At 47.8% G+C, this 8,535-nt stretch overlaps 1 pseudogene; it reads right to left on the reverse strand.

Moving 5' to 3' along the window:
- Positions 1-1,938: 1,938 nt before the first annotated feature.
- On the reverse strand, positions 1,939-2,077 carry LOC125555126 (annotated as a pseudogene).
- Between the last annotated feature and the right edge of the window lie 6,458 nt (positions 2,078-8,535).

The raw sequence follows: 8,535 nt of genomic DNA on the forward strand, positions 1-8,535 counted from the left end.
GAGGCGTCAGGAGATCTTCCTGGGGATCCTCGGGTGCGTCAGTTGGCCCCCTGCCACCAAATCTCGCGGGATCCGCGCCCGCAGGTGCAGGCGAATCTGCTTCGTGTTTTGTACCAGGCGTTTCCTGTTGCTGCATAAAATCATGACGATTTGGAGTGCTGTTTTTTTCACTGATGTCTCCGTTAGGGTTAGGATTATTAAACAAATGAGCATTAGCAATATGTTCACCCCCTTGATCAGTAGGATTTAATAAATCTGGTGAAAGCAAGAGGATCTCAGCACGAAGACAAGCACCGGCATTAGGATGGAGTGTAGAGAAAGGAAATACGTTTTCATCAAACACAACATCCCTTGAAATATAAACACACCCAATGGAAATGTCAAGACATTTAAAGCCTTTGTGAAGGTTGCTATACCCAAGAAAAGCACACTGCTTGGAGCGAAATTGAAGCTTGTGATTGTTGTAAGGTCGGAGGTTGGGCCAGCAGGCACACCCAAAAATTCTCAAGATAGAATAGTTGGGTTTTTCATGAAAAAGTCGTTCAAGAGGTGTTTCAAAGTTGATCACTTTGCTAGGCATCCGATTTATCAAGTAGGTTGCGGTAATGAAAGCTTCATCCCAAAACTTCAGGGGCATAGAAGCTTGAGCAAGAAGAGACAAACCTACTTCAACGATATGGCGATGTTTGCTCTCAGCTGAACCATTCTGCTGGTGCGCATGAGGGCGGGAGACATGGTGAGATATACCTATTTTGGTAAAAAAAAAGGAGTTGAGTTTAACATACTCCCCTCCCCAATCTGTTTGGAGAGCAAGAATTTTGCGATCAAATTGTCGCTCTACAAGTTTCTAAAAATCATGAAACTTTTGAAACACCTCGGACTTGTGTTTGATAAGATAGATCCATGTAAATTTACTGAAATCATCTATGAAACTCACATAGTATTGCTTTCTTCCTACTGTTTCCACAGCAGGACCCCAAACATCAGAGAACACAAGCTCTAAAGGAAATTTTGACTCACTTATTGATTTGGGATAAGGAAGTTGGTGACTTTTGCCTTTTTGGCATGCGTCATATACAGACTCTTTATTGAAATAACTAGCACACGGCAGATTATTTTGACTAATGACTTTGCTAACAACAACAGAAGAGGGATGCCCTAGACATCGGTGCCACCTATCCGGAGATAACTTGGTAGCACTTAGCACTTGCTTCTTGACGTCGGTGCTCGTGTGCCTAATCGGGTAGAGACCTCTCCTACCCTTGCCTTGAAGTAGTACCTTCCTCGTTCCCCGATCCTTAACACAAAAAGAATGAGGGTGAATTTCAACAAAGGAGTTGTTGTCAATGGCAAGACGACTAGCAGAGATGAGACTTTTATTGGCTTCAGGTACATGAAGAATATTGTTCAAGTAGAGATCACGATCTAGGGTATGAATTGCTGAACGACCAATATGTTTAATATCCATACCTGATCCGCTTGCAGTATGTATCTGTTCATTGCCGTTGTAGCGATCACGCACGTTCGGCTTCTCCAGGTCACCCGTGATATGATCAGTAGCACCACTATCAAGGTACCAGTTGGTGTCTATGCCATACCGCGGAGCTACAAGATTGGCCGATTTCTCCTACATACCTTGGTAGGACTCGTCATACCTTTTCCAGCACTTCCAAGCCGGATGGCCCATCTTCCCGCAGATCTGACATTGCACCCGAGAAGCAGAGGCATGGTTGTTGTAGTTGCCTCCGCTGCCGCCTCCATTGTTGCCGCCGTGGCCATCGCCGCTACGATCTCCTGGCTTGGAATAGCCACGGCCGCTGCGGTCACCACCATTGCCAGCTTGCCTGCGGCCACGGTCACCACCGCCCCCTTGCTTGCAGCCTCGGGTGGCACTGTTGGCGGAGGACTGCGACCCACCGCCACGAAGATTCAGCCTCGTCTCGAAGCTGAGCAGCTGCGAGAAAAGCTCAGCTACAGTGACCGGCTCCAACCTGGAGCACATAGCAGAAACCACCGGATCGAAATCTTCATCGAGTCCGGCGAGGATGTGGGAGACAATGTCTTCCTCGTCCACCCTCTTCCCCGTGGCGATCAGCTCGTCGGTGAGGGTTCTGACCTTCCCGACATAGTCGGTGATGGAAAGGTTGCCCTTCTGCAAGTAAGCGAGGGCGATGCGGACGTTGGTGGTCTGCGATTGAGTGTGAGATGCAAGCATCCCCTCGACCGTGTTCCAGAGCTCTGCCGAGGTGTGACAGGATGCAACCTGGATGGTTATCTCACGAGGAAGAGTCGTCAGGAGATAGGAGAAGACTTGTTGGTCTTGCGCATACCAGGTTTGGAAGTCAGGGTTCACCGCTTTCGTCGTGGTTTTGCCGTCGACGGAGGCCACGTCGATCTGCATGGGTGGCGGCGGCTGCTCAACGTCGAGGTACTTCGCCATCTGGGCTCCCCGGATGGCAGAGAGCACGGTCGCTCGCCACAGGACTTGGTTGCCCTTGGTAAGCTTCTCTGTGGCAGCGTGAGCGAATGGCGAGGAGAGGAAGGAACTTGAAGACGTCGCCATGGGTGAGCTTGAGGATTGCTCTGATTACCATGAAAGAAAGAGAATTATGGAAGCGTATGCTGTTCGGCAGGGACGCGTTCGTATTATATAGAGATGTCAAGATACAAGATAGGTTGCGCAGGTTGTTACTAGGCTTGGCCTCTACTCCAAGCTATACAAAGATAAACCTATCCTAGCTAACAACCTGCCGCATACCCAAGATTACATGTACGCGTACATAATACGTGACAACATGTCATAAAATACTAGCCTATACATTTTCTACAAGCCTATCATTTAACAAAGCGCCACAAAAATCTTATGATTTCTACTTGTAAGAAAACAAGAGATGGAGTCACAACATATGATGCATGCATGGTATGTATTGTGTTGTTCAAGTAGTTGTTCGCGTTAAATGTTGTTATAACTAATCGAGAATGCTCTATTTTACCTTTCTGTGTAGATTGAAAGAGATGAACCTGTATGTTATTTGAAGAGTATATTTGATGGACGCACAATTTTGTTGTTGAAAAGTCTGAAAGAACAATGGTTGCACACAAATCACAATCAATTGGACATGTTGGTCATATTTTTCTTAAAGAATCACCAAAGAACAATGCGAGTATTACAGGTTTGAAGTTGTTCGAAAGAAAGTGCAGTTTTGCCTACCTTCAACAAATCCATAACGTATGTCAAATGGAAAGTTCAATGATCACAGAAGAGATACTTATCCACAAATGGTAAATTTTCATTTATATACTTTATAAATTCAGAATGTTATTAATTAGTTCGCATTGAACTAAACTATATTTGACGGTGCGACATTCAGTAACTCGAGAATTTAAAATGAGACATGCTAAAGGAATTAGTGGTTGGAATATGAAGAAGGATCATATAATTAGAGAAGACATTAAATCTATAGATAAATTCATATTATTGTTAAACCAAACTTGCATGTATTGCACTCAAAGAGGTCTGAGCGCATGCTTGCTTCAGAGATCAAATAAGGCAAAAGATATTGCCAAAAGAAATAAACTACATATTATACTTCATTTTTAAAACTATTGTTCATAGATATGTATCTTAGTTTATTCTCTGAATAATGAAATTCAGCCAAACGTTTTGAAACAAGTTTTTGTTCTCAGTAATGTTGTTGCGAGATCATAAAGTAGTATGTTTTGAATCACTTGTTTTGTTCTGTCTGGTAATATAATTGTGATTAATTGTTTGTTGGTTGTACTGATGAAGGTTCTACTTGTAACAATGCAGGTGTTCAGAGAGAAAATTTAGTGAGAGAGTTGAACCGAATGTCACACAAACCGTTGAATGGGAAAGTATGATAAGGGTGAAAGATGGTAGAAGTCTTTTTTCTATAATTGTTAGGTGCTTTATCAACAATGATCTTATCTTAGGTAACTGTTGGATTCCAGGGTTAAATGCAGAGAGGTCCATTGATCAGAGTGATCCAACTAAAAATCTAAGTATCGAAAGTGTTAAGCATTATCATGGAAATTCTAACACATCAGGTGTGTCAATTATGAAATAGAATGTTACAGCTTTGCTTTAGACTTGTACTAGAAGGTCAAGAACTCAAGGAACATTACAAAGAAGTTGAAATAACTCGAGAGCATCATGGTGACTTTGGTGATTTCTTTGATTGTGATATTAAGGTGAGACAAGTTAATTCTGTTGAGCTGAAATGTAATATAATGTTCTGATACTAAGCGTTCCAACCTGCCAACCAAATTATGATGAGAATCTCTTGAGGAATCTATTGTAGCAATAGATAAAGATGAATTTGGCAGTGAAGTAATATTTTTCCATTATTTTATATTTAAATATGTTAATATTAATTATATATGTGTCTTACAACTTATGGATAAAAACCTTATGAACCAAGGTATCTGAAAGTTTATGGAACTGATATAGAAGAGCAGCTAGCTTGCACAAAGGCAATGGATCATGAGAGTTATGGTTCATGTATTCGAAAGGTAAGTCAAATAGATAACAGAAACTATGCATGGACTAATCTCGATCACACAAGGATTTTCATTGATCCTGAATTTCGTGTAAGTATTCATGTTACAATATATCATTATTTATCATAATTATTTATTATCAAACTTATAGTGGAAAGAACATGCAGACTTCTGTTTCGTGCTTAGATTGAGGTTAGAAAGGTGGAGTCGGTACAAAATGTGTTTATTGCAAACAATGTAGACTATGACAGTACATCTTCAAGAATGGTATTTTCTTTAATATGCTCCGTCGATATGAACTGGTTGTTTTCAACTGTGGAACTCTAATAAATATTTTTCAAACACTTATGTTTTATTACAATCCATGTGATCGCTAAATGGAGTACACAAAGCATCTTGTACTGAACCTCCCCCGGAAAACTTTAACGGATGGTACAAGAGATCTCCTTATTTCGTGACTCAGGGGCTGCATCGTATTTCGGACCCCCCATCCCCCACATCTCCGGACAAGGCCTGCATCCAGTGACCCTACAAAGAACAAGTACATGGGGATGCATTCACGGTACACATACCTTCACCGTTTAATAAAACAAAGACAGAAGGCCATAAGGCTTACGGCCAACCTTGTTGCTCGCAGTCATGAAAAATCTTAACGAATGCAAAGGACTGATCATGACCCCGCAACCAATCAGTGAAAAAACACACAGACAAGCATGTCGGGCTCCAAAGGGGGCCTTGTCCAGATGGCAAACGCTAGCACGCGAATATATTGGTCGGGAAGGGGCGTTCTCCCAGCGGATATTAATTAAGAAGTCGCGCGACATGGCAGGTTAAAAATAAATTCAAACAATACTTCCTAATCTTGCATACAAACTCTACTCCGCATAACTACCAGGCTTTTTTTTACGGATAGAACAATTTCATTACTTAGCCAGAGTCATTACATTCAGATTGACATAAAGCAAGAATCTCGTCCAGCGCGTAGCGCAACCAGACAGCCGTTTTGGGGAGCACACGCCCCATGTGAGCCAGGGCATGGCCCGCCTTGTTTTGGTCCCTTCCGATGGCCATTATTTCATGTGATCTGCTACTCAGGAGGTGCCTGATATCATTGACCATGAAAGCTAGCAAGGATCTATCTAGGACCTGATCCGTGATCATCTGTGTAGCCACCATGCAGTCCGTCTCCACCATTATATGTTCATTGCTTCTATCCATTGCTAGCGACACACCCTCCAGAATGGCCGCGATCTCCGCCTCTAGAGCACTTGTACATCTTTGGATGAAACGGCACGACGCAAAGATAATAGAGCCTGTGTGGTCGCGAAGTATCATACCAGCGCCCCCTGTTTCATCCTCCTGCCGCCATGAGCCATCAACGTTTAATTTCACCCACCCAGGCGGCGGCTTATTCCAATGCTCCGGCGATTTGCTCGGCCTCACCACAGGCGACTTGTGGCTCCCCTCCTGGCCTCTATAAGCAACCACAGTTTTCCCCTTTGAATCATCAGCATGCGGGTGCTGCTGTATGGCCACCAGTGAGTTGATGTAGCCACACAGGAACCTACAAGATGCCTCCACTGGTGGTGCCGGTTTGTTATGATAAACCTCGTTTCTAACATGCCAGTTCCGCCACAAGGTCATGATTATCGGTAGACGTACATCCACAGAACAACCATCAAGCAGGTGGATGATCCACTCAGGGCCGGTGTTCATGATAGCTTCCACCTTGGGCATCCTTCATATGTGCGCCATCGCAGTCCATAGCCGCTGAGCTAAAGGGCACCTGCAAAGAGTGTGGAACGTGTCCTTGCATTCCATACCACATAGAGCACATGTATCAGAAATCTCTAGCTTTCTTTCCTTTTTGTTTTGAAGAGTGGCCAACGAATTTGTCGCGACCCGCCATGCAAAAACTCGTACCTGTGGAGGGGCAGGGCACCCCCACACTGCCTTCCAGACGACACGCGTGTCGTCCGGTGCCCTGCTCGTGGCGCACGTAGTGGTGCGAGTACAGTCCTCCAGCGTGAGCTTGTACGCACTTCGAACACTGAAGACACCTCGTGTATCTGGCGCCCATGAGAGGACATCCTCCAGTCGCCGTGGGCTGGCCTTGATCGACAAGATGCACTATACATCTGGGGCCAAGAAATGCTGTTGAAGGAGATCCGTCCGCCATCGACCATTGTCGTCAAGGAGCTCGGACACCCGCCTAAGCCGACAGGTGGCCCGAGGTGTGATCGGACGATAGGATGTGGGCCTCGGAATCCAAGGATCACGCCATATGCGGATTCGCTCGCCATTCCCTACCCGCCATATGAGTCCTTTTTTGAGGAGCTCAAGGCCGTGATGAATGGCATGCCACGTTGGAGAAGCATTGCCTGAAAAAACAGTATCCTTAAGGCATCCGTTAGGGTAATATTTTGCTTTTAATACCTGAGTGTGTAGTGAGTCTGGATTGGTCAATAGACATCATGCTTGTCTTGCAAGAAGGGCTTGATTAAATAGCCGAAAATCACGGAATCCCAGTCCACCCTTTCCTTTTGGTTCCAGGAGCTTGTCCCAGGCGCGCCAATGGGTTTTCCTTTTCCCTTGCTTCGAGCCCCATCAGAAATTCCGCACTAGCCGCGTGAGGTCTGTTGTTGCCGCCCTCTCTCTCTCGCCTCTGCACTCGCCTTGCACTCGAGGAGGAAGAGGACTGGAGGAGGAAGAAGGACATACAGACACAATGACTTTCCCGGCCGGCGCACAAACGCCGCCGTGGGCGCACGAATGCCCCATTCTTTTTTTGTTGTATTCACAGGCTACATCACGGGTCACTGTTACAACTGAGGAGTACAATGGCTTCTATAGGCCGGGAACACACACCCACTAGAGCACGTACTCCATCCTTGCCCTACCCATGCCACGATGCCAACTAACTCCGACTCAGTCTCCCTATACACACGTACGCAGCTCACCTGCATGCACTAACAGCCTCAACGTACAGCCGGCTTTGTAGCTAGCCAAGACGTAGCACCCACGGACTCTCCCTGGTGATCCGATCATCCGATCGTGAGCCCGGGTTTCTCGTCCGCACGACCTCAACGTCATGTTGCTTCGCTGTGCCTGCTGCATACTACGTCGCCATCCGACTACAAGCCACGAGCACACACACTACACATCTCCCGCATGTCCCGCGCGCACTCGACGCGTCCGACGAGTTCGACCGCACCATCAGTGCGTCCCGCACGTCCCGCGCGCATCCGACGCGTCCGACGAACCCGACTGCACCAGATGCCGTGGCTTATTCCAACACACTCCCCCTAAGCCACGACGTCGCCGCACGGCCTGCCTGCAGGAGCCCTGCCTCGTCGACGTCGTCTCGGCGCCATGGACTCCTCCGCTGCGTCTTCGGCACAAGCCGCCGCTCGCCGCGTCTTCATACCGCGCGCCTCCACGGTTGTCGCGCCGAGGCGCCGCGACCTCTGCGCCACCACGCAGGTCCTTCGCGACCTCCACGTCTCCGTGACCGCCGTGCTCTTCGCGCGCACTCCCCACGTCCCCACGCTCCCGGCCCGCGCTCCCGCCGTGCACGTACGCGATCTGCGCGACCAGATCCAGCGCCCCGACGCAGTCCACTCCCGCGGTCCTGACGCGCCCGACGTGTCCAGTGCGCACCCATAACACGCACCGGTCGCGCCCGGCCCGCCGCCGTCGTCGTCGCCATGCGCCGCAGCCACACCGCCTCGACCTCCATGTCCGCCGTGCTCGTCGCGGACTCACCGCGCACCACCTCCGCATCCGCCATGACAGCTGTCGCGCCGCGCACCTTCACAGGCCGACACACGGCCCGGAGCTCCGCGCAGCCGCCGACGAACGCCGCCATCGCCGGCACGCCACCGGCATGGCCCAAGACGACCAAGCTCATGATACCAATTGTTGTTGCCGCCCTCTCTCTCTCGCCTCTACACTCGCCTTGCACTTGAGAAGGAAGAGGACTGGAGGAGGAAGAAGGACACACAGACACAATGA

The sequence above is a fragment of the Triticum urartu genome, chromosome 4 (assembly GCF_003073215.2).
Source record: "Triticum urartu cultivar G1812 chromosome 4, Tu2.1, whole genome shotgun sequence".
In the NCBI taxonomy this organism is placed as follows: domain Eukaryota; kingdom Viridiplantae; phylum Streptophyta; class Magnoliopsida; order Poales; family Poaceae; genus Triticum; species Triticum urartu.